This window comes from Canis aureus, chromosome 25, assembly GCF_053574225.1.
Source record: "Canis aureus isolate CA01 chromosome 25, VMU_Caureus_v.1.0, whole genome shotgun sequence".
Taxonomy (NCBI): Eukaryota; Metazoa; Chordata; class Mammalia; order Carnivora; family Canidae; genus Canis; species Canis aureus.
This window is the reverse complement of record NC_135635.1, coordinates 36,465,840-36,493,804: the sequence shown is the minus strand read 5'-3', so window position 1 is coordinate 36,493,804 and position 27,965 is coordinate 36,465,840. Positions and strand designations below refer to the sequence as shown.

Below are 27,965 nucleotides of genomic sequence, written 5' to 3'. Positions count from 1 at the left end.
ATGGGTGACGGGCACTGGGGGGGGGCACTTGACCGGATGAGCACTGGGTGTTATTCTGTATGTTGGTAAATTGAACACTAATAAAAAATAAATTTTATTAAAAAAAAACAAAAAACAAAAAAAAACCAAGACACTGCTGCAGAAAGGTCTTTTCTTCCTGGTTTCAAGGTGTTTTCATGGTGTTTGGCTACTGTGGCTTGGTTGCCAGCTGCATGCAGGCAGGAAGTCGTGTGTTTTCAACCTCCAGTAAGATTTTGTGGCCAATATCAGTCAAAGTTTCCCATCCTCCAGCCTCTACACACTTACACTCTGGCAGGGGTCCTCCCTGCTTGCCCGTCACAGCCTGAGATCCATCCTCACCACCTTCAGCCTGTGGTCTGTGCAGCTGCTCCGTCCCAGGCCAATCCCGTGAGCATGTCTGCCATGAAGCTGTGTAGCCACATTGTCTTCGGTGACATCTGAATCCCATCTTCAGAGAGTAGATCTGGCTTTCTCAGAAATCCTTCCTTTACAGTATCCTTATAACTTTCTTTCATCTCCTTTCTGAAGGCTTTCCCTTGCAAATGGTTAATAACGCTTTATATCGAACTTCTCCTGGTTTCTGTCGCCTTCCTCAAAACTGACTGATAACCTTGCCACCCTGAGTTGCTCAACCTTCATTTGTAGCTCCTTTAAGGGCTAGGACAAGTCGATTAATTTGGAAATATGAGTGGAAGTGTTCACCTTATTGAGGACTTTATAATAACAGTGCTTTATATTATGATTTGTAATTTATATATAATTTATTTTAGTAAATACAAAAGCTTAAAATGTATAATAACATGTTCCTGAGTATATATATTTTTACATTAAATAAAGGTTGAAAAATAGTTCTACTCATCAAGGGAGAAATCTCAGGTATACTTTGGACGTACGGTGAGTTAATGCATCACTATGGATTCATACTTGGCAACAAATGAACCATTTCTAGTGAGTGATGTTGATAACAGGGGAAGCTATCAGGGGTGCAGACAGGGGCAATATAGGAAATCTCAGTACCTTCCTCTTAATTCTGTTGTGAATCTAAAATTGCTCTCAAAAATGTCTTTAAAAAATAACTGAGTAAATAATCATACAGCTTGAAGAAAAGAGAAATGTGTTCTTTCTAGATAATGAGATAGCATTATACCAAATTTAGGTAAGCTTAAGTATCTGGTGCTTACAGACATATGTTTTTCTTTCTACGCAGGATGCAAAAGAAATTTTGTTTTTGTTTATATGAAGATATAGAAATGTACAATTGTCTCTCCCTGAAGTTACTGACAACCTGAAATATAGAAAATAATATCTAATTAATCTTAGCAATGTGTAATTTAATATTTTCATGAAGAAACAATTCATTTACTAGCAGTTATATATCTAAATCTGACCATTTTCTCTCATTTTTTATGGAAACACTCAATCACTGTGTTTATATAGTTATCACATAATGCTTTTTTCTTTGCATGACTAATTCCTTTATGGTATAAAATATAGGAAATCTTGAGAAACTTACAGTTTGGAAAAGAAAGTTAAGCCTTTAGGCAACACCCATGAATTATTGCTTCTCCGGGAGACTCTAATCCATGAAGAGGAAATGAAGAACTTCAACATATACTATGAGGAAATAGATTTTATTAGATATAAAATAAAGCTCTTAAGCTCATTTAAATTTTGTAGCAATAAATAAAGTTACTTCCTTCTTACATTATTATTATTATTATTATTATTATTATTATTATTATTATTTTAGGAGGGGGAGTGGAAAATCTCAAACATGCTCCACATTCAGGGCAAAGCCCCACAGGAGGGTAGGGGGTTCCATCTCAGACCCTGATATCATGACCTGAACCAAAATCAAGGGCCTGATGCTTATCTGAGTGAGCGACCCGGGTGCCCCTATAGAATCTTCCAAATTATAATATAATGTTACACACTGGGCACATTACGAAAATATCTTAGTAAGACTAAGTGCAGAGGACGATCTGCCAAAGATAACAATTTCAGAGTTCTGATCATTGATCAAAGGTTAGTAATTTATGAAATATTTATTATTGAAAAAACTCCTAGAGATTCAAGTAAAAAGTACGTTTGTAATGTTTTTGCCTAGGACTGCTCCCATGCCTCCCCATCTGCCTGTCTTAGGTCAGTGACCAAGAAGAATTGTAGTATTTATAATTTTGGAAAGGCTACAAAAATCACTGGGGCTGTTGCCACAGGAGCAGATGTATGAACAATGGGGAAAGGGATAAATGGCCCAATGCTTTTGCAGCTCAAAGTGGAGAATTTACCTGATAATGATTGAGGAAGACTCAAACTTTCTAAAGTGGATTTATCTCCCATAAATAAAACGGGAAGATATTGAAAGTGAAAGTACAACAGAAGTGATGACATTAGCTCTCTCTACACACTCCAGGCTGATGGAAAAAAAAAATGTGCCTACATGTAGAGAAGACCCAGATAAACCCAATTAAAAGTGAAAGCTGAAAGAGAGTTGAAAACTGATAGTAAATTTATGGGTACTCCCAGTCTCTCTCTCTCTCTCTCTGTCTCTCTGACACCCACACACACCCACACACACTCACGCAAACACACACATGCACACACATCACATGGCAAAGAGTGGAAACCCTACTGACGCAATATTTGAATACATCCTTTAAAAAATATTAGTGGTTAACATCTAAGGTACAAAATCACAAAGCCAATCTCTAGAAAGGTAGGCTAGAAAATAAAAATAATAAGAATGTGAGAAAACGGAGCAGAAATATCAGCTGGCAATTTGGAGAAGACTCTGTGTTAAAAGTTATCGAAGTTCCAGAAATAAAAAAAAATCTAAGAAAAATGAAATACAATGCATGTTCATTAAACTATATTTTCAGGGATCCCTGGGTGGTGCAGTGGTTTGTCGCCTGCCTTTGGCCCAGGGCGCGATCCTGGAGATCCAGGATCGAATCCCACGTCGGGCTCCCGGTGCATGGAGCCTGCTTCTCCCTCTGCCTGTGTCTCTGCCTCTCTCTCTGTGTGACTATCACAAATAAATAAAAAAATAAAAAAAAATCCAATGATCTTATTTAGGTAAGAACATTTAAAAAAAACTATATTTTCAAATATCTACCAAAATTTAAAACATGCATAGAAAGTGAGTAATGTCTATATACTACAGGAAAACAAGGCTAATAGAAATTTTTACTGAGAAAAGATGTTAAATTTATTAGAAAAAAGTAGTTTAAAGTAATATTGTTGTTCAATTCAACCTTGCAAAGGAAGGAAATCCTGTCACATGCTACAACATGGACGAAACCCCAGAACATTACACTAAGTGAAATAAGCCAGTCACACACAAAAGAGTATATTATCCTACTTATATGATGTATCGAAGTAGTCAAAGATAGAAAATAGAATGACGATTGAAAAGGTTTGAAAGGAAAGTGGAGGAGGGGAATTATTTTCAAAGAGTATAGAGTTTCAGTTTTAAAAGGCAAAAGTTGGGATCCCTGGGTGGCGCAGCGGTTTGGCGCCTGCCTTTGGCCCAGGGCGCGATCCTGGAGACCCCGGATCGAATCCCACATCGGGCATCCCGGTGCATGGAGCCTGCTTATCCCTCTGCCTATGTCTCTGCCTCTCTCTCTCTCTCTCTATCATAAATAAATGAAAATTGAAAAAAAAAAAAACCTAAAAAAAAAAAAAACGTTTAAAAGGCAAAAGTTCTGGAAATCTGTTGGACAATGATGTGAATATAGTTAGCACTCAAACTATCTGATTAAAGTTGGTTAAGATACATGACATAAAATGTTAAAATGTACTTTAAAATGTAATGGATAAGATGTGAGATGTGTGATTCCTACTATACAAAATCCCAGAGAAAAATAAAACTATGGAAAAAGTAAAAATATCAATGGTTGCCAGTATTTAGCAGGAAGGGAAGAATTAATAGGTGAAGTACGGAAGATTTTTAGGCCAGTGAAACTATTCTATATAAAATGTCTTTACACATTTCTCCAAACTCAAAAAAATTACAAAATCAAGAGTACATCTTAATTTAAACTAAGGTCTTTCAGTAATAAAGATGGGTGAATGTACATTCATCAGTTGTAGCAAATGTACCACTCAAGTGGGGGATATTGATAATGGGAAAGGCTATACAGATGTAGACAGTAGTGGTATATAGGACACCTCTGTGCCTTGTCTCAGTTTTGCTGTGAACCTAAACCTACTCTCATAAATAAAGTTTATTTTTTAAATAAATGGGTAATATGATAAATTTTCTATTATTTTTAACACGATTAAAAAATAAAATAGAAAGTAAACAAAAAGAGGTGATCTTGAAGGTACCAGAGAAAAACTACTCATTACAACTAATAATATGATTAGTAGAGGAGTTCTCACCAGAAACTATGAAGAATAAAAGACAGAGAAGGTCAAAATTAAAGAGCTGAAAGTACTGGAAAAAAATTAAAAGCAAAACACAAATCAGAAACCTCCAAATGAAAGCAAAACAAAACAAAGAAACTTGTCAAAAAAGAATTCTAAATTCAGCAAAACAATCTTGCAAAAAAAGAAGGTACACAAGGACCTAACAACACACACAAAACCTATGAATTTCTTCTGAGCAGACATGTTCTCCAGAAATGTTTTTCAAGCTAAAAGTACATGACACTAGTTGGTAACATATATCCACAAAAAGGCAATAGAAAAAAAAGAGGAGGAAGAAGAAGAAAGAAAGAAGAAGAAGAAGAAGAAGAAGAAGAAGAAGAAGAAGAAGAAGAAGAAGAAGAAGAAGAAGGAGAAAGGAGAAGGAGAAGAAGAAGGAGAAGAAGAAGGAGAAGAAGAAGGAGAAGAAGAAGAAGGCGGCAATATAAATAGTAAGTATGTGGGTAAATTTAAGAATCTGTGTGTGTTTTTTTCTCTATTTCTTTAAAAGATAAGATCATTTAAAACCATCATACCACTGTATGGTTGGTCTATACCATATATAAATACAACCTTGTGCTGGTAATTGGGCACATTGGAAGGGGATTTATGCCTTATTTTTTTTTTTTTAGCATTTGTTGATTTTTGTGGTGCAAATCACCTTGAATGGTTTATTTCAAGTCACTAACATGAAATCATGAACACAGTGTTGAAAAAAATTTGTATAATTGGTGCTCAGAAACTGGTGTTAACTGGCTTTAGCACATTTTTGGAAGTGCAGGTTTCCCTTACTATCTGAATCTGAAATATTGCTATGAAACAGTTTTTAGGTTAATATGGTACAAATTGAATAAGTTAATACCATTAATTTACATGGAAATTTTTTGAGCATTCCTAGACTGCTACCTAGGCCAGAGCTGAACCTTTGACTCCACCATCCCAGACTATTAGACCCTGCCTCTGGTCCCAAGCAATACTGAACCACATAATCCCAGAATCTGTGTCACTGATGCATTTCCTTTACTAGCCTGAGTCACAGGGATTATCCTTTGAGACCCAAGTACAGTGTCCATGGGATATTGGCATATGCCTCTACTCTAGACATCATGCAATAGTGACAAGTAAAGCTGTGCCACTGGACATGGCATCGTGGTGGTTTCACTTGCACTTGATCCTAGGACTATAGCTCCAATGCTGCTTTGAGGGCTTTGAGTGTCAGCAAGCCAGAAGGGTCACCAAGAAGGCTATCCTCGCTGAACATTCCTCTCATGCCCAGGCCAGTAGAGTGGAATGGGATTTTTTTTATTGCACCATAGTAAACATCCAGTGTTATATTAGTTTTACGTATACGATAAAGTAATTCAACATCTAGATACATTACTCATTGCTCATCATGATAAGAATATTCTTTTTTTTTTTGAAATTTTATTTATTCATGAGAAACACACGGAGAGAGGCAGAGATGTGTCAGAGGGCAGAGCAGGCTCCCTGTGGGGAGCCTGATGTGGGACTTGATCTCAGGACTGGATCAAGTCCGGGATCATAACCCGAGCCAAAGGCATATCACTGAACCACCCAGATGACCCATGATAAGGATATTCTTAATCCACTTTACTTATTTCATCCATCCCCTGTTTCCATTTCCCTTCTGGTTTCCATCAGTTTGTTCTCCATTATTAAGTGTCTGGATTTTTGGTTTGTCTCTTTCTTTCCTGGTTCATTTGTTTGGTTCTTAAATTCCATGTAGTGTGAAATCATATGGTTTTTCTCTTTCTCCAACTGACTTATTTCACTTAGCATCATAATACTCTCTAGCTCCATCCATGTTATTTGCAAATGACAAGATTTCATGCCTTTTTATGCCCGAGTAATGAAATATTACTCGGGCATAAAACATAAAACAATGAACATAGGGCTACCTACACCTTTTCAAATTAGTGTTTTTGTATTCTCTGGATAAATATTCAGTAGTGGAAATACTGGATTATAAGGTAGTTCTAGTTTTAAATCTTTTAAGGAATCTTAATACTTAATACAGTGGCCGCATCAGTTTGCACTCCTACAGTGCACAAGGGTTCCTTCCTTTTTCTCCATATCCTTGAAAACTCTTTTTATTTCTTCTGTTTTTTATTTTAACCATTCTGAGGCATGAGGTGATATCTCATTACAGTTTTGATTGACATTTCCCTGATGATCAGTGATGTTCTTCATGCGTCTGTTGGCTATCTGCATTTCTTCTTTGGAGAAATGTCTGTTCATGTCTTCTGCCCATATTTTAATTGAACTACCTGGGGGGATTTTTGGTATTGAGTTGTATATGTTCTTTATGTATTTTGGATACTAACCACTTCTAGATATGTCATTTGCAAATATCTTCTCCCACACAGTCGGGTGTGTTTTAGTTTGGTTGATCTTTTCCTTTGCTGTGCAGAAGCTTTTTATTGTGATATAATCCCAATAGTTTACCTTCCCTCTATTTACCTTGCCTCAGGAGACACTTCTAGAACAATGATGCTATGGGCTATGTCAGAGAATTTCTGTCTGTTCTCTCTTCTAGGATGTTTATGGTTTTCAGGTCTCATATTAGGTCCTTAATCCATTTTGAGTTTCTTTTTCTGTATGGTGCAAAAAAGTGGTCCAGTTTTATTCATTTGCTTGTAGAAGTCCAATTTAACCAACATTCTTTGTTTAAGAGACTTTTTCCCCTTGCATATTCTTTCTTCCTTTGTCGAAGACTAATTGAATATGAACTTACGGATTTATTTCTGGGTTCTTTATTGTGTTCTATTGATCTATCTGTGTCTTTATTTGTGCCTCTACCATACTGTTTTGATTACTACAGCTTTGTAGTGTATCATGAAAACTGATATCTCCAGTTTTGTTCTTTTTCAAAATAGCTTTGGCTGTTGGAAGTCTTTTGTGATTCCATACAAATTTTAGGATTATTTGCTCAAGTTCTGTAAAAAATGCTGTTGCTCTTTTGGTATGAATTACATTAAATCTGTAGATTTCTTTGGACAGTATGGACATTTTAACAGTGTTTGTTCTTCCAGTCCTTGAGCATGGAATGTCTTTCCATTTGTGTCATCTTTAATTTCTTTCATTAATAATTTATAGTTATTAGAATATACATCTATTACCTCCTTGGTTAAGTTTATTCTTAGGTATTTTATTATTTTGACACATTCTTTATGGTGTATTTTTAAATGAGATTGTTTTCTTAAATATCTTTCTGCTATTTAATTATTGGTATATTGGGAAAGCACCAGATTTCTGTACATTGGTATGTGTCCTGCCATCTTGCTGAATTCATTTGAAGTTCTAGTAGTTTCATTGTTACATCTTTAGGGTTTTCTATATAAAGTATCATGTCATCTGCAAACAGTAAAACAGAAGTTTTACTTCTCCTTAACAGCTTGGATGCCTTTTATTTCTTTTTGTTGTCTAATTGCTATGATTGGGATTTCCAGTACTATGTTGAATAAAAATGGTGAGAGTGGACATCCTTGTCTTTTTCCTGACCTTAGGGGGAAAGCTCTGTTTTTCACCATTGAGGATGATGCCAGATGTGGAGTTTTCACGTGTGGACTGTATTCTGTTGAGATAAATTCCCTCTAAATCTATTTATGTTGCGGATTTTTAACAAAAATGCATTTTGTATTTTGTCAAATGGTTTTTCTCCATCTAAATTATCATATGAGTTTTATCCTTTCTCTCATTGATGTGATGTATCACAGTGGTTGATTTGCAAATATTGAACCACCTTTGCATCCCCGGAATAAATCCCACTTGATTGGTGCAAATAACTTCTTTTAGTATATTGTTGGATCTAGTATGTTAACATTTTAATGAGGACTTTGCATCTATGTTCATCAGAGATAATGGCCTGTAGTTCCCTTTTCTCCTAGTGTCTTTATTGGATTTTGATATCAGGGTAATCCTAACTTCACAGGATGAATTAGGAAGCATCCATCCACTACCTTTGTTATTTTATTTTATTTTTTTGAATACTTTGAGAAGACAAAGTATTGACTCCTCTTTGGATCCTTTGTAGAATTATTTGTGAATCCATCTGGTCCTGGACTTTTGTTCATTGACAGTTTTTTTGGTTGCCTGTTCAATTTCATTGCTGGTAATCAATCTGTTCAAATTTTCTACTCCTTCCTGATTCAATTTTGTGAGGTTATATGTTTTTAGGAATTTATCCATTTCATTTATCCATTTCTTACAGGTTTCTGTATCATTTATTTACATTTTTTAAAAAGATTTTATTTATATAGAGAAAGAGAAACACTGAGCAGGGTGAGGGACAGAAAGAGAGGAAGAGAGAATCCCAAGCCAAGTCTGCTGAGCACCTGGAGCCCAATGAGGGGCTTGATCCCACAACCCTGAGATTATGACCCCAACCAAATCAAGAGTTGGACACCCAACTGACTTAGACACTTGGGTGCCCTATATCATCTATTCCTGATATAATATAATCTGATACAATATAATCTTTATTATTTACTTCCTTTTGCTGGTTTTGGGCTTAGTCTGTTATCCTTTGTCTAGCTCCTTTAGATGTAAAGGTTGTTTATATGAGATTTTTCTTGCTTCCTGAAGTAGACCTATATTGCTATAAACTTCCCTCTTAAATCTTTTTTGCTGCATCCTAAAGATTTTACAGTGTTGTGCTTTCAATATCATTTGACCCCATGTATTTTTTTAATTTCCTCTTTGATTTCTTAGCTGACTCATTCGTTGTTTAGTAATGTGAAATTAAACTTTCATGTGTTTGTGTTCTTCCCACATTTTTTTCTTGTAGTTTATTTCTACTTTCAGAGCATTGTGATAAAAGATGCCTGGGCAAATTGAACACCAATAAAAAATAAATTTATAAGAAAATAAAAAGATGCTTGGTATGTCTTCAATCTTGTTCAATTTGTTGAGACCAGTTTTTTGGCCTATTCTGGATAATGTTACATGTGCACTTGAAAAGAATGTGTATTCTGCTCTAATAGAGTGGAATGTTCTGAATATACCTTTTAAATCCATCTGTTCCAGTGTGTCATCAAAGCCACTATTTTCTTCATGATAGTCCATCTAACTCTATATCTGTTTTTCTGTGTTAAGAAAGTCAGCTACATCTCCTACTCTTAAAAATAGGAGCTATATGAAGAAGAGTTCCTGTAGTGCCCTGATACTTAATGTCCCTTGTTCTTCAGTGGATTCAGGCATTTCAGGGATGTCTCCTGTTTTTGTTGTGTGAGCCCTGCTCTTGTGGCTGAGCTACTTTCACCTTGAGTCCAGTCATCTGCAATGGCTCTCATTGTCTGTCGGGGGCAGGGTTTGGTCCTGTCTGAGGCCTACTTGGGCTTGAGGTGAATCAGACCACGCATTTCCAGACATGCAATAGCATAGAACTGAAGACTATTCTCCCTGTGTTCTCCCATGAGAAGCTCCATTAGTGGGCAGGGCCTAGAGTGAGACCATATGTCTACCCTCAGCCCTCTGATGAGGCCACAATTAGACCTGTGTGTGTGGTTATCTACCTTTCTTCCCCAGGGCAAAAATCCTTCAGACTGGTATTATCCCCTGCTGGGGCTGCTTGCATACTGCTAGGCTTGTGGCACAGTTTTGGATGGGCTCTGGACAAGGGAATGTTGGAGGTAGTAGGTTCCCAGGAGAAATAGGGCAGGGCACACAATGTTAACAAGTTTTGTTCAGGTGGAAGAGACCTGGAACAGAGGCCTGGCTGGAGAAGCCATGACTGCAGGGAACTAAGGGTGATACATAGTGTTAGCAAGTTAGGTGGAGTACATTAGATCACCACTGGTTCCTGCACATGTCCTTGTCTCTATACCAGGGGGCAGTGGAGTGAAATGCTGCTGGCTAGCTCCTTTGTTCCTTTGAAGAACTCTGCTTCCCTACACATGCTCTGAAATTAGTAAATACATCTCTTTCCTGTATGTCCCAGGTGTTTTTCAAGCTGCTGTTTCTATGGTGTGTCTCAACCTGTTGTTTGTGGTGCAGACTCTTTAAGGGCGGGGACTGAGTTTTCTATAGCTCCCTCAGCCTCACCTAGAGATGAGACTATTCATTTCTTTTTTAACATTCCAGGTCTTAGATCCCATTGATTATAAGAATTCACAAAATAAACTCTGGTTTTCAAGCCAATATTATAGGATTCTTTTTCCCTGAATGAGCTCTCCAGGCCTGTGGTGCTTTGTGTGAGGATTCTTTCTCTTCTTTCTATACACCCATGGCAGCCCTTCTTCCCATGAACAGTTCTGCAGGTCTGCTTAGCTCCTGATTGACTCTGGATTTCCTATCTTCTTGGAGGTAGCCTCTTCCCTATAATCAGCAGTAGATAGTCTTTTCTATAAGTCTTTGGGTCATTTTCTAGGTTATTAACAGTGATGTGGGTGTTACCTAGTTGTATCCATGAGATGAGGTAAGCTTCTTACTTGGTACTTCCCCAGAAGTTGAGATAATATTTTAAAGAGATCAAAGGAGAAAAAAATAGCTGTCAACCAAGAATGCCTTACTCAGCAAAGCTACCATTCAGAAATAAAGGAGAGATAAGATTTTCACACCATCTCAGGGGATGGTGAATCAAAGTTTCAACTCTGGCCTTGGATGGCAATCACAGGATTGCAGCATCATGACTCCGCTGGTATCTGTTAAAGCCGTGCAGCATAAGCACTAGATGTACCCCACAGAAATGCTAAAGGGAATTCTTTAAGCCAAAACAAACAATAAAACCCAAATTAATAAAATAAAAATATATGAAAAGTGTAAAATCACTGGTACAAGCAAAAGGAAAAAGATCCCTGACAATGATTTAGGCAATGCTGTCTAGAATAAGTCAACAGAAGCACAGACATCAAAAAAATAAAATAAAAATGTGAGACCACATTAGATAAGGAGATTCTGCACAGCAAAGGAAAGTCAAAAAATTGAAAAGACAGCATAGAATGAGAGAATATAATTGCAAACCATATATCTGATAAAGGGCTAATTTCCAAAATATATAAAGAACTCATACAACACTATAATAAAGAACAGAATAATCCAATTTTTAAAATGGACAAAGGACCTGAGTAGTCAGTTTTCTGGGGACATACAAATGGGCAATAGGTATATGAAAAGGCGTTCAACCACACAATTAATCAGGGAAATGCAAATCAATGAGTATAAAGCAATGATATGATCACCTCACATCTAGTAGAATGGGTTTTATCAAAAAGAGAAAAGATAACAAATATTGGTAGAATGTGAAGAAAAGGAAGACTTTTGGTGGGAAAATAAATTGTTGTAGACACAATGGAAAATAATATGGTAATTTCCAAAGAAAATTAAAAACAGAACTATCATATAATTCAGTAATCTCATTCTTTGGTATATATTAAAAGGAACTGAAATCAGTATCTGCAAGAAATATCTGCACAGCCATGCTCATTACATTACTTACAACAGCCAACAAATGAAAGCAAACATATGTCTGCCAACAGATAAAGGGTTAAGAAGGTGTATATATATATATATATATATATATATATATATATATACCTTTTGTGATATATATATATATATATACCTTTTGTGATATATATATATCACAAAAACATAAATGTTACTCAGCCATCCCCAAAAATGAAGTCTTGCTATTCATGACAAATGGATGGACCTTGGAAGCATTGTACTAAGTGACATACATTAGACAGAGATACACAAATACTGTGTGATCTTACTTGTATGTAGAATCTAAAAAACTTGAACTTGTAAAATACAGTCAGATGTTGTTTACCTGGGCCTAAGAGGCGGGGAAACTGGGGAGATGTTGTTTAAGTGTACAAAGTTACAACTGGAAGATAAATAAGTTCTGTAGACCTGATGTACAACATAGTGATTGTAGTCAGCATTAGCATATTAGAAACTTCAAAGTTGCAAAGAGACTAAATCTTAACTGTCTCCAACACAAAAAAGAAATGATAAACCTATGACATGACAAAGGTGTTAGCTAATATTATGACGGTAATCATATTGCAATATATGCAATGCTATATGTAAGCTATATCTCAATAAAAACAAACAGAAGATACATTTGTTCTACTTACAGGAATGACGAGAATATAATTTAAAATTAGAGCTTTGATATCAACAAAGGGTTTAAAATGGAACACTAAAATAATATGTGTTTAATACAAAAGATATCAGTTAAGATAGAAGAAAATAAGACATATACATAGAACATACAGCAAAATGACAGACTTAAATTCAAGTATACAAATAATTGCATTAGAGAGGGAGGGGCAGGATGGCAGAAGAGTAGGGTCCCCAAATCACCTGTCTCCACCAAATTACCTAGAAAACCTTCCAATCATCCTGAAAATCTATGAATTCGGCCTGAGAATTAAAGAGAGACCAGCTGGAATGCAACAGTGAGAAGAGTTCGCGCTTCTATCAAGGTAGGAAGACGGGGGAAAAAGAAGTAAAGAAACAAAGGCCTCCAAGGGGGAGGGGCCCCGCGAGGAGCCGGGCTGAGGCCGGGGCGAGTGTCCCCAGGACAGGAGAGCCCCGTCCCGGAGGAGCAGGAGCTGCACCAACCTTCCCTGGCGGAAAGGCGCTCCCGGGGAGTTAGAACAGGACCCAGGAGGGCGGGGATGCGCTCGGGCTCCCGGGGACACTAACAGGGACCTGCGCCCCGGGAGAGTGCGCCGAGCTCCCTAAGGGCTGCAGCGCGCACGGCGGGGCCCGGAGCAGCTGGGGGGGGGGGCGGGGGGGGAGGGACTCGGGCGGCGGCTCCGCGGAGGGGGCTGCACGGCCCCGGGAGCAGCTCGGAGGGGCTCGGACAGAGGAAGAGGTTCCGTGCGGAGGGGGCTGCGCTGTTCCAGGAGCAGCTCGGAGGGGCTCGGGCGGCGGCTCCGCGGAGGGGGCTGCGGGGCGGGAGCGAGAATCCACCAGCGCAGGCTCCGGAGCACAGGGCGCCGGGACACAGCCCAGGATCCGGCCTCCCCCGGGACAGGCAGAGGCCGGGAGGGCCCAGGACAGCAAGGACGTTCCTGCCCCAGCTGAGCAGATCAGCGGCCCCGCCCAGGAGCCTCCAGGCCCTGCAGACGGAGAGCTCCGGAGTTATTGCGGGGGCTGAATCCAGGTTTCCAGAGCTGCCCCGCCACTGGGGCTGTTCCTCCTGCGGCCTCACGGGGTAAACAACCCCCACTGAGCCCTGCACCAGGCAGGGGCACAGCAGCTCCCCCAACTGCTAACACCTGAAAATCAGCACAGCAGGCCCCTCCCCCAGAAGACCAGCTACTGACTGACAACAACTTCCAGAGGAAGCCTAGGGACTTAAAGTACACAGAATCAGAAGATACTCCCCCGTGGTTCTTTTTTTTTTTTTTTTTGTTCTGTTTTGTTTTGTTTTGCTTTTTGATTTGTTTCCTTCCCCCACCCCCCTTTCTTTTTCTCCTTTCTTTTTCTTTCTCTTCTTCTTCCATTTTTTTTTTCGTTTTTTTTTCTTCCTTTTTTTTCTCTTTCTCTTTTCTTTCCTTCTTTCTCTCCTCTCTTTTTCTCCTTTTCCCAATACAACTTGCTTTTGGCCACTCTGCACTGAGCAAAATGACTAGAAGGAAAACCTCACCTCAAAAGAAAGAATCAGAAACAGTCCTCTCTCCCACAGAGTTACAAAATCTGGATTACAATTCAATGTCAGAAAGCCAATTCAGAAGCACTATTATACAGCTACTGGTGGCTCTAGAAAAACGCATAAAGGACTCAAGAGACTTCATGACTGCAGAATTTAGAGCTAATCAGGCAGAAATTAAAAATCAATTGAATGAGATGCAATCCAAACTAGAAGTCCTAACGACGAGGGTTAACGAGGTGGAAGAACGAGTGAGTGACATAGAAGACAAGTTGATAGCAAAGAGGGAAACTGAGGAAAAAAGAGACAAACAATTAAAAGACCATGAAGATAGAATAAGGGAAATAAACGACAGCCTGAGGAAGAAAAACCTACGTTTAATTGGTGTTCCCGAGGGTGCCGAAAGGGACAGAGGGCCAGAATATGTATTTGAACAAATTCTAGCTGAAAACTTTCCTAATCTGGGAAGGGAAACAGGCATTCAGATCCAGGAAATAGAGAGATCCCCCCCCTAAAATCAATAAAAACCGTTCAACACCTCGACATTTAATAGTGAAGCTTGCAAATTCCAAAGATAAGGAGAAGATCCTTAAAGCAGCAAGAGACAAGAAATCCCTGACTTTTATGGGGAGGAGTATTAGGGTAACAGCAGACCTCTCCACAGAGACCTGGCAGGCCAGAAAGGGTGGCAGGATATATTCAGGGTCCTAAATGAGAAGAACATGCAACCAAGAATACTTTATCCAGCAAGGCTCTCATTCAAAATGGAAGGAGAGATAAAGAGCTTCCAAGACAGGCAGCAACTAAAAGAATATGTGACCTCCAAACCAGCTCTGCAAGAAATTTTAAGGGGGACTCTTAAAATTCCCCTTTAAGAAGAAGTTCAGTGGAACAGTCCACAAAAACAAGGACTGAATAGATATCATGATGACACTAAATTCATATCTCTCAATAGTAACTCTGAATGTGAACGGGCTTAATGACCCCATCAAAAGGTGCAGGGTTTCAGACTGGATAAAAAAGCAGGACCCATCTATTTGCTGTCTACAAGAGACTCATTTTAGACAGAAGGACACCTACAGCCTGAAAATAAAAGGTTGGAGAACCATTTACCATTCGAATGGTCCTCAAAGGAAAGCAGAGGTAGCCATCCTTATATCAGATAAACTAAAATTTACCCCAAAGACTGTAGTGAGAGATGAAGAGGGACACTATATCATACTTAAAGGATCTATTCAACAAGAGGACTTAACAATCCTCAATATATATGCCCCGAATGTGGGAGCTGCCAAATATATAAATCAATTATTAACCAAAGTGAAGAAATACTTAGATAATAATACACTTATACTTGGTGACTTCAATCTAGCTCTTTCTATACTCGATAGGTCTTCTAAGCACAACATCTCCAAAGAAACGAGAGCTTTAAATGATACACTGGACCAGATGGATTTCACAGATATCTACAGAACTTTACATCCAAACTCAACTGAATACACATTCTTCTCAAGTGCACATGGAACTTTCTCCAGAATAGACCACATATTGGGTCACAAATCGGGTCTGAACTGATACCAAAAGATTGGGATCGTCCCCTGCATATTCTCAGACCATAATGCCTTGAAATTAGAACTAAATCACAACAAGAAGTTTGGAAGGACCTCAAACACGTGGAGGTTAAGGACCATCCTGCTAAAAGATGAAAGGGTCAACCAGGAAATTAAGGAAGAATTAAAAAGATTCATGGAAACTAATGAGAATGAAGATACAACCGTTCAAAATCTTTGGGATACAGCAAAAGCAGTCCTAAGGGGGAAATACATCATAATACAAGCATCCATTCAAAAACTGGAAAGAACTCAAATACAAAAGCTAACCTTACACATAAAGGAGCTAGAGAAAAAACAGCAAATAGATCCTACACCAAGCAGAAGAAGGGAGTTAATAAAGATTCGAGCAGAACTCAATGAAATCGAGACCAGAGGAACTGTGGAACAGATCAACAGAACCAGGAGTTGGTTCTTTGACAGAATTAATAAGATAGATAAACCATTAGCCAGCCTTATTAAAAAGAAGAGAGAGAAGACTCAAATTAATAAAATCATGAATGAGAAAGGAGAGATCACTACCAACACCAAGGAAATACAAACGATTTTAAAAACATATTATGGGGATCCCTGGGTGGCGCAGCGGTTTGGCGCCTGCCTTTGGCCCAGGGCGCGATCCTGGAGACCCGGGATCGAATCCCACATCGGGCTCCCAGTGCATGGAGCCTGCTTCTCCCTCGGCCTGTGTCTCTGCCTCTCTCTCTCTCTCTGTGACTATCATAAATAAATAAAAATTGAAAAAAAATATTAAAAAAAAATAAAAAATAAAAACATATTATGAACAGCTATGCGCCAATAAATTAGGCAATCTAGAAGAAATGGACGCATTCCTGGAAAGCCACAAACTACCAAAACTGGAACAGGAAGAAATAGAAAACCTGAACAGGCCAATAACCAGGGAGGAAATTGAAGCAGTCATCAAAAACCTCCCAAGACACAAGAGTCCAGGGCCAGATGGCTTCCCAGGGGAATTTTATCAAACGTTTAAAGAAGAAACCATACCTATTCTCCTAAAGCTGTTTGGAAAGATAGAAAGAGATGGAGTACCTCCAAATTCGTTCTATGAGGCCAGCATCACCTTAATTCCAAAACCAAAGACCACACCAAAAAGGAGAATTACAGACCAATATCCCTGATGAACATGGATGCAAAAATTTTCAACAAGATACTAGCCAATAGGATCCAATAGTACATTAAGAAAATTATTCACCATGACCAAGTAGGATTTATCCCTGGGACACAAGGCTGGTTCAACACCCGTAAAACAATCAATGTGATTCATCATATCAGCAAGAGAAAAACCAAGAACCATATGATCCTCTCATTAGATGCAGAGAAAGCATTTGACAAAATACAGCATCCATTCCTGATCAAAACTCTTCAGAGTGTAGGGATAGAGGGAACATTCCTTGACATCTTAAAAGCCATCTATGAAAAGCCCACAGCAAATATCATTCTCAATGGGGAAGCACTGGGAGCCTTTCCCCTAAAATCAGGAACAAGACAGGGATGTCCACTCTCACCACTGCTATTCAACATAGTACTGGAAGTCCTAGCCTCAGCAATCAGACAACAAAAAGACATTAAAGGCATTCAAATTGGCAAAGAAGAAGTCAAACTCTCCCTCTTCGCCGATGACATGATACTCTACATAGAAAACCCAAAAGTCTCTACCCCAAGATTGCTAGAACTCATACAGCAATTCGGTAGCGTGGCAGGATACAAAATCAATGCCCAGAAGTCAGTGGCATTTCTATACACTAACAATGAGACTGAAGAAAGAGAAATTAAGGAGTTAATCCCATTTACAATTGCACCCAAAAGCATAAGATACCTAGGAATAAACCTAACCAAAGAGGTAAAGGATCTATACCCTCAAAACTATAGAACACTTCTGAAAGAAATTGAGGAAGACACAAAGAGATGGAAAAATATTCCATGCTCATGGATTGGCAGAATTAATATTGTGAAAATGTCAATGTTACCCAGGGCAATGTACACGTTTAATGCAATCCCTATCAAAATACCATGGACTTTCTTCAGAGAGTTAGAACAAATTATTTTAAGATTTGTGTGGAATCAGAGAAGACCCCGGATAGCCAGGGGAATTTTAAAAAAGAAAACCATATCTGGAGGCATCACAATGCCAGATTTCAGGTTGTACTACAAAACTGTGGTAATCAAGACAGTGTGGTACTGGCACAAAAACAGACACATAGATCAGTGGAACAGAATAGAGAACCCAGAAGTGGACCCTGAACTTTATGGTCAACTAATATTCGATAAAGGAGGAAAGACTATCCATTGGAAGAAAGACAGTCTCTTCAATAAATGGTGCTGGGAAAATTGGACATCCACATGCAGAAGAATGAAACTAGACCACTCTCTTTCACCATACACAAAGATAAACTCAAAATGGATGAAAGATCTAAATGTGAGACAAGATTCCATCAAAATCCTAGAGAAGAACACAGGCAACACCCTTTTTGAACTCGGCCATAGTAACTTCTTGCAAGATACATTCAGGAAGGCAAAAGAAACAAAAGCAAAAATGAACTACTGGGACTTCATCAAGATAAGAAGCTTTTGCACAGCAAAGGATACAGTCAACAAAACTAAAAGACAACCTACAGAATGGGAGAAGATATTTGCAAATGATGTATCAGATAAAGGGCTAGTTTCCAAGATCTATAAAGAGCTTATTAAGCTCAACACCAAAGAAACAAACAATCCAATCATGAAATGGGTAAAAGACATGAAGAGAAATCTCACAGAGGAAGACATAGACATAGCCAACATGCACTTGAGAAAATGCTCTGCATCACCTGCCATCAGGGAAATACAAATCAAAACCACAATGAGATACCACCTCACAACAGTGAGAATGGGGAACATTAACAAGGCAGGAAGCCACAAATGTTGGAGAGGATGTGGAGAAAAGGGAACCCTCTTGCACTGTTGGTGGGAATGTGAACTGGTGCAGCCACTCTGGAAAACTGTGTGGAGGTTCCTCAAAGAGTTAAAAATAGACCTGCCCTACGACCCAGCAATTGCCCTGTTGGGGATTTACCCCAAAGATACAGATGCAATGAAACGCCGGGACACCCACACCCCAATGTTTATAGCAGCAATGGCCACAATAGCCAAACTGTGGAAGGAGCCTTGGTGTCCATCGAATGATGAATGGATAAAGAAGTTGTGGTCTATGTATACAATGGAATATTACTCAGCCATTAGAAACGACAAATACCCACCATTTGCTTCAACAAATGGAACTGGAGGGTATTATGCTGAATGAAGTAAGTCAATCGGAGAAGGACAAACATTATATGTTCTCATTCATTTGGGGAATATAAATAATAGTGAAAGGGAATATAAGGGAAGGGAGAAGAAATGTGTGGGAAATATCAGAAAGGGAGACAGAACATAAAGACTCCTAACTCTGGGAAACGAACTAGGGATGGTGGAAGGGGAAGAGGGCAGAGGGTGGGGGTGAATGGGTGACAGGCACTGAGGAGGGCACTTGATGGGATGAATACTGGGTGTTATTCTGTATGTTGGCAAATTGAACACCAATAAAAAATAAATTTATTAAAAAAAATTAGAGCAGACATAAATGATAGAGAAAAGATAACAATAAAACAGGGCAAAATAACCAGGAGTTAGTTCTCTAAAAAAAAAAAAATAATAAAATTGACAAATCACTAGTCATACTTATCAAAAAGAGAAAAAACCCAAATAAATAAAATCACAATGAGAGAGGGGAAACCACAAGCAATATCACAGACACACAATCAGTTATAAGAGAATATTACAAAAAAGTATATGCCGACAAATTGGACAATCTGGAAGAAAGGGTTAAATCCATAGAAGCATACTCACTACTAAAACTGAAGCAGGAAGAAATTGAAAATCCAAACAGAACGGGTAACCAGCAAATAAATTGAATCAATTATCAAAAATCTCCCAACAAACAAAAGTCCTGGGTGAGTTGGCTTCCCAGGGGAATTCTGCCACACATACAAGGAAGAATTGATATCTGTTCTTTTTAAAATACACCCAAAAATAGAAATGGAAGGAAAACTTTCGAGCTTATTCTATGAAGCCAGCATTATCATGATTCCAAAACCAGACAAAGACTCCACTGCAAAAGAGAACTACAAACCAATATCTCTAATGATCACGAATACAAAAATTCTCAACAAAATTCAAACCTATCTAATCCAACAGTACATTAAATGAATCATTTGCCTTGATCAAATGAAATTTATTCCTGGGTACAAGGGTGGTTTGAAATCAGTCAACTTGTTAAATGACATTAGTAAAAGAAAGGAGAACCATATGATCTCAACAGATGCAGGAAAGACTTTGACAAAGGAAAACATCCAGTCATGGTAAAAATCATCAAAAGTCCTGATATAAGGAACATACTCTACTCTTAAAGGCCATACGTAAAAACCCTACAGCTAATATCATCCTCAATGGGGGGAAAACTGAGAGCTTTTCCTCTATGGTCAGGAACAAGACAGAGATGTCCACTGCACCTGAACATAGTCCTGAAAGGCCTAGTTACAGTAATCAGAAAACCAAAAGAGATAAAAGGCATCTAAATTGACAAGGAAGAAGTGAAACTTTCATTATTTGTAGATGACATGATACTCTATAGATAAAACCCAAAAGACTCCACCAAAAAACTGCTTCAACTGAAAAACAAATTCAGTAAAGTCACAGGATACAAAACCAATGTACAGAAATCTGTCACATTTCTACACACTAATAATAAAGCAGCAGAAAGAGAAATCAAGGAATCAATCCCAATTACAATTGCACCAAAAACCAGACACCTAGGAATAAACCTAACCAAAGAGGTAAAGGATCTGTACTGTGAAAACTATGTAATACTGATAAAAGAATTTGAAGATGAAAGAAAGAAATGAAAAAACCAGATCACCAGGGTTCCTCAATCGTTTAAGCATTTGACTTGATTCTGGCTCAGGTCATAATCCCAGGTTGTAAGATCAAGCCCCACATCAGGCTTCACACTCAGAACGGAGTCTGCTTGGGATTCTCTCTCTCCCTCTGTCCCCGCCCCCCCATCCACCACTCACATTCTATAAATAATGAATAAATAAATAAATAGATAGATAAATAAATAAATAAATATCTTTTAAAAAAAAGGAAACAACAAAAAATATTCCGTGGTCATGAGTTGGAAGAACAAATATTTTTAAAAATGTCCATACTACCCAAGGCAATCTATACATTCAATGCAATCCCTATCAAGGTGCCAATAGCAGTTTTCACTGAGCTAGAACAAATATTCTTAAAATTTGTATGGAACTGGAAACAACCCTGAATAGTCAAAGTAAACTTGAAAAAGAAAAGCAAAGCTGGAGGCATCACAATTTCAAACTTTAAGATATATTATAAAGAACCTGTGATTAAGACACAATGGTACCAGCACAAAATAGACACAGATCAGTGGAACAGAATAGAAAACCCAGAAATGGACCCACATTTAACTGTATGTCAACCAATATTTGATGAAGCAAGAAAAGAGAACACAGGCAGTAACCTCTTTGACATTGAACATTGCAACTTCTTACTAGATATGTCTCCTGAGGCAAGGAAAATTAAAGAAAAGATAAACTATTGGAACTTCATCAAGATAAAAAAAAACAAAAAAACAAAAGAAACATCCAAAACTAAAATGTAACCTTTGAATGAGAGAAATATTCACAAATGACATAATTGAAAAAGGCTTAGTATCCAAAATCTATAGAGAACTTATAAAACTGAACACCCAAAAAATAATCAATCCAGTTAAAAATGGGTGTAAGACGTGAATAGACATATTTTCAAAGACCTGCAAATGGCTAACAGACACATGAAAAGATGCTCAACATTACTCATAGGGAAATATAAATCAAAACTATAATGAGATATCACCTCACACCAGACAAAATGGCTAAAATGAACAAAACAGGAAGCAACAGGTTCTCATGTAGATGTGGAGAAACAGAACTAGGAATCCTCTTCACTGTTGGTGGGAATGACAACTGGTGCAGCCACGGTATAAACCAGTTTGGAGGCTCATTGGAAAGTTAAAAATAGAGCTACCTTATGATCTAGCAATTACACTACTAGATATTTACCCAAAGACACAAAAATATTGATTCAAAGGGATACATGCTTCCCAATGTTTATAGCAGCCTTATTGCTAATAGCCAAATTATGGAAAGTGCCCAAATGTACCTAATGAATGGATAAGAATAGGATATATATATATATATATATTGAATATATAATTATATATATAATGAAATATGACCCAAAAATTGAAATTTTGCCATTTGTAATGACATAGAGCTAGAGAGAATTATGCAAAGTGAAAAAAGTCAGTCAGATAAAGACAAAGATCATATGATTTCACTCCTATGTGGAAATTAAGAAATAAAACAGATGACAATAGGGGAAAAAAATAAGAGAGGCAAACCAGAAAACATACTCTTAACTATAGAGAACAAACTAGACTGCCTGGAGGGGAGGAGGGCAGGGGGATGTGTTAAATTGGTGATGAGTATTAAGGAGGGCACTTGAACTGGGGCCTGTATGTAAGTGATGAGTTACTAAATTCTACACGTGAAACTAATATTACATGGTAAGTTAACTAACTGGTTTTAAATAAAAACTTGAAAAAATAAATTAAATGATTTCCCTGATGCAGAATGCATTTGATAAAACTATATTCTTATTTTGAAAAAAAAAATTTTTGAGAAAGAAAATAGAGGAAATGTTCATGAAAAGATCTAGAAAACACAAGATGACTCTGAAATAGAATAAATACATATATATGTATTGTAACAAAAGGATATTTTTTAAAAAGGAAAAGGAAATAAAATAAATAACTAAATTAATGAAACAAATTAGAAGGTGCAAAACTTTTACTCCACACATTTAGTGAATAAATTTCAACAATGATGCAAAGTCTTTCAATGGAAAAAGTATAGACTCTCAACAAATGTTGTGTAATAACTGGCTATCATATAATATTAATAATTACATATCCTATATTACATGCAAAAATGCTCTGAATTGATCATAAACCTAAGTGTAAACTATAAAATTCCAAATGAGTGCAGGAAAAGATGCTCAACACTATTACTCTTGGAAAAATTAAATTAAAATCATTACAATTCAGACTTCCCCCTCTGGAAAGATAGAGAGGATATACTTATCCCTAATCCTCCCACCAAATAGATCCAAAACAACTAGAGATATATATATATCAACCATAAGAGGATTTAGACAGATGATGAGAAACTTTACAGAACCAGGCACTCCAGATCTGGGGAATGACATGGCAGCAAATGCCATGGAATTTCTCTTTACCTCACATATTCCAGACTGAGCAAATGACAGACACTAACAGGTACAGACAAAAGTCTCAAAAATATTTTTTCTCTCCAATCAAAATAATGGCAAATAAAAAGCCATGCTAGAAAGACAAAGATATTTTAGACACTGTGCATTATTTCATTGAAATCCTTTGACTATGAAATAAAATTATACAATAATCTAGAAAAATGTTGGAATAATGTAATAAATTGAAATATGCACATATCTATGACCATGTAATTTCATTCTCATGCTTGGAAGAAATTCCATTATAATTATATATAATTACAATTATGATGTTATATTTCTAGATCATTATTCTATTATAAATATAATATTTATATGCCTAAATATACATATACTATGTAGTTATGCATCATATATAAATAAATATTTATATAAATATATCATTATAAATATAATATGTGAAAAAAGACATAGAAAAGGCTTTTCATAAAATAATTATTCGTAATACCCACATACTAAAAAGGAACTAAGTTTCTAAGAATAGATTTAAAATATCATAATCATATCAGATAGGAGTAAAAATTCACAAACTATAGACAAATGTCATAATATAGATGGATTACAAATATCATATGAAAGTGCAAGGAGACACACATAAAAATATGTACTGAATGATTCCATTCATATAAAGTCTGAAAGTGAAGATATTTCATAATATTGAAGTTGACAGGACTGATAGAGGCTCTAAACTTTTATTTCATGATTCAATTTGTAGTTACATGATTCTAACTATTTTGTGATCAATTTGCACAATCATATGTTTAGTTTCCTTGTGTGGTAAAATTAATTAGTAAACTTTATTTCAGGCATAAGAGAATTTATAGAAGGATGGTATTCTATGAAAAGCAATACTGAAAATTATCAAATGTACATTAAAGGAATAAAAATATAAATAAAATATAGAGTCAAGTTATGGAATATTAACAGACTTTAAAATAAACTACAAATACATATAAAAATATAGATGAGCTCGAGAAAGACATTAATTGATAAGCTTTAATAAAATCTGGGAACATTGAAATCTTACCAGTTCTTCTTCATCATCTATGTAGAGCAGGTTAGAGTTGTTAGAAGCACAGGATGCCAAACTCTCATTCCATGGTTTTCTTTCAGTGCTAATGTAATAGCAATGGTTGGAATATGTAAACCACTCTTTTGGACAATGACCACAGTGATAAGCTAAAGAGAGATTATGAGATATTATACAAAACATATTTGAATATTAACAAATTCAAATTAATTTACATGCTTGCATAGGTATATACATAGGTATACATATCTAGGAACACTCACAGGATGATATAAATAAAATATGCTCACACATGCTCACAGAGAATAGTTACCTTGTCATTCCCTAATTTATGTGCCTATATAAAGTAAACATACAAAAATATCAATCTAAGATTGTCCTAAGAACACTGAATAAAACGACTTCTTTAGAATAGTAAAATGATTTTTTATCATGTTTTAGCAGGAGGAAATTTGAGGCAAATAGAAACAACAATAATATCAGAATTTGAAAATCATTTTATACCTTTTTGAATGTTTGTTTTCAGGGATGAATTGTTCTGCTCCAGTATTTCAGTAACTGAAAAAACTAAAGAAATCATCATAAAAACTTAAACTGAAATAAATATATTATGATTTCAGTTTCTTAACTTAGAACTTGGAATATTATTTAGAATTACAAAATTCTGTAATAAAATTTATTTCACCAAGCAATATTAACAAAGAAATGAAGATTTGGGAGAAAATATTTCAAAAGCCTATTAAAAACCAAACCTCTCCATTTCTTACAGTATTGGGTTTAACCAGTCTTAAGAATTAGTTTGTATTTATTTCTCAATGTGTCTCCTAGAACACCTCTTTGAGTAATGAAACTGAATATATGTGTAGTACTCTCTACAACTATTCTGTTATTTATACTTTTGACAAATTGAGAATAATTGTTCCACTTTTATAGCATTCATGCATTAAAATGAAAGATCTATTCCATAACAGTATGAGATACTTTGAGGCAGTGATGATCATTAAAATGAAATTTCCCAGATAGTCATTCAAACACTTACTTACAGGGAATAAGAACTATTGTTATCACAGTGGACATCAAGACAAAGCAGATGACTCCCAGCATCCTAGCAAGGATCTTCCCTGGAAATAGTAGTAAATATTAGGAACAGAAATGAAAACACTGACAAAGGATGGATGGAAATTATCATTTAGGAAATTTATGTACAAGAGAACGAACGATGCACACGAAGTCCACATATGGAAATTTGGACCCCAAACTGTATCTACCATTGAAATCTTTTCTCAGAATATATCATCGCATTTTCAGTAAAGGTAATATTCCATGAGTTATCAAAGACTATGAATTACAACAGTGCTTGAGTAAAATTAGTCTATTAGTCTACAATACTATTTACCAACTCCAAGCTCTGATCCTTACAAATGAAAAATATAGGACATCATTCCCTACTCATTCTCTCCACCAATGTGCCCCAGAGCACATTCTAGAACAGTTACACTGTGTGTGATTTAAATGTTTTACCTTTGCAGTGGTAGTTCTTTCGTTTCCCTGGATGATCCTGAGAAGCATTTTGAAGATTTAATTCTGTATAGGTTATTTCTTGCTCAGTTACTGAAATGGAATTTTTAGTGCCCTTAGCTTTCATTTGCTGTCTCTTTGAGTTATTCACCCAATTAAGTTCTGCATAGGTACATCCTTGGTTATTCATCGCTGTAGCTGTGTAGTGGCAAGCACAGTGCCAAGTGGAACTGAACTGAAGGACTTGACGAAGACTGTATGTAATGAAACTGCCAGGACGGTCACACTGGGTGGAGCGTGAGGTGGGTGATAGTACTCATTTGCAGTTGATAATGTAAAATCTGGTACTAATTCCCTTAGAGCTTTAAATCCAGTCATGGTTAAACATTGAGAAGTCTGATTGGGACACAGCTTTAGTACATAAAAGAACTTCCTGTAATAAACTCTTTTAATTTGATGACACTTATTTATTGGAAGGTGATGTGTTCTTATCAATGATCTTTTCTTTTGAATAATTGTAGTTCTGTGAAATTAAATTTTAAAAGAAAAATTATATATGTTCAAATGTCATGCGATACACTAAACTTATCCCAAACCTTAACAATATTGAAACAAAATAACAAAAACCATGTTTTGAAAACTACTCACTTAACACCAGAAATTGGTATTAATGGCAAAATATGAAACTATAAAATGATAAATAAAAATGTAGATCCTTTATGGAAGAACACTGATGTTACAAACTTTCAGAAAGATCCTATGACTGTCCTAGGTTATGAGGGTAGCTTTGGTTGTGTAAGCAATTTTAACAAATCAAATAAATGTAAGTTAATAATTCCACCAATGAGTTTTGAAGTCAGTGAGATCTAGAATTACTTCTGGCTCTCAAATTTACAAAATGTGATCTTTAAAAACTTACTTTATGTCTAGCAATTTAGTTTACTAATCTAAAATTGGAGTAAAAAGGTGTAATTTATAATCTATATACATCACTTAATATTCAATCTGGCTTTCATAAACTCAATTATATATTAGTTATTTTAATTTTAACATAATAGCCACTTTATAATTACTGATTTATATTCTTTAGATGAGGCAACATAACTCATTAGACAGTAGTACCTTTCAGTATGGACTTTTGTTGGCCAAGTTTTCCTCAGTTTTTAAAAAAGTTTTTGACTATTTATAGTTAAATTTAAAGTAGCATTTTACAGAAGGAACTTCTTCCTGCTTTTTATAGAAAACCAAACTGCTTTCATTTACATAAGTAAGTGTATGAGGAATAATGTTTTACCTCACTCTTTGATGAATTCATTTTAAGAGTTCATTTTTAAAGCCTGAGCTAAATATCAAATCTTACATGTAATTATATCTAGACTGATGACAAATCCAAAATTAACTGTTTCTTATCATGATGCTTATGCGATTTCACTTGACTTTATATTGATTTATAGACCCAGCTATGTGTGTTTGTATACACTTGATTACTTCACCATAGGTAATATTTTAAATACTTTAAGAAATTTTCTAAGATATTTCATATTTATTCTTATTTTTCACCCTGAATTGTTGGAATAAAAATACCAACATTCTTTGTGATTTGATTGTATATTAATTATACCTCGAGTACATCCCATCTAGCATTTGAAATCTCCCACTAAAAGTTGGCTATTAGAGAGACAGGGCAGTAGAGCTACATACCTTCTGTTGGCCAGAAAGTCATGCATCTTCCAGTAGGAGACCTTGTTACTCTTGTAAACAGGTAATATCTGTGGTCTTCACAGACTGCTGACCCTGTGAGAGCTCAGAGTGAGGTAATAGTGGAAAAAGTTGATTTCTTATCAATGTGTCACTTAAAATTTGAACAGGAAATTCTTACACTTGGGCTATTTTGAAGACACTTTATCTCATCACACACCTCCAGAATGTAGCAGTTTTCAGATTTTATTGTGTCATTTAATTGGCATGTGTCTCTGAGAAATTTTTATATTCCAGATGATATTGGGGTCAGAGACTTGACCACCCAGGCTGTTCATTAACTTTCATCCGTATCACAAACACTGAGAATCTAGACCTTGTGAGAAGTGTCTTTGATGTTTAAGTTTTAATTTGAGATAAGATTGCTAAATTATCATCACATACTTCTTTCTTGTGCCCTTGCTATATCACTTCTATTATACTGAAAATCTTTAAAATCATCATCCCAGTAACAGGGATGTACTGGTATTTGACACTAATTCCGAAGACTTCCATTTTCAACTTTATTGTCACTGTCACAATGACATCAATTTCCAAACTTCTCTATTTTTCGGCCTTAGTTTTTAAT

The 27,965-nt window shown here is 36.4% G+C and overlaps 1 long non-coding RNA gene across 1 annotated transcript; it reads right to left on the bottom strand.

Moving 5' to 3' along the window:
• On the bottom strand, positions 1–27,713 carry LOC144297237 (uncharacterized). Its single transcript, XR_013364315.1, has 7 exons — positions 27,341–27,713; positions 25,643–25,732; positions 25,155–25,242; positions 24,626–24,679; positions 24,119–24,270; positions 1,535–1,635; positions 1–1,306 (listed from the first exon to the last, which is right to left on the bottom strand). It is a non-coding gene; the product is annotated as an uncharacterized LOC144297237 (long non-coding RNA).
• Between the last annotated feature and the right edge of the window lie 252 nt (positions 27,714–27,965).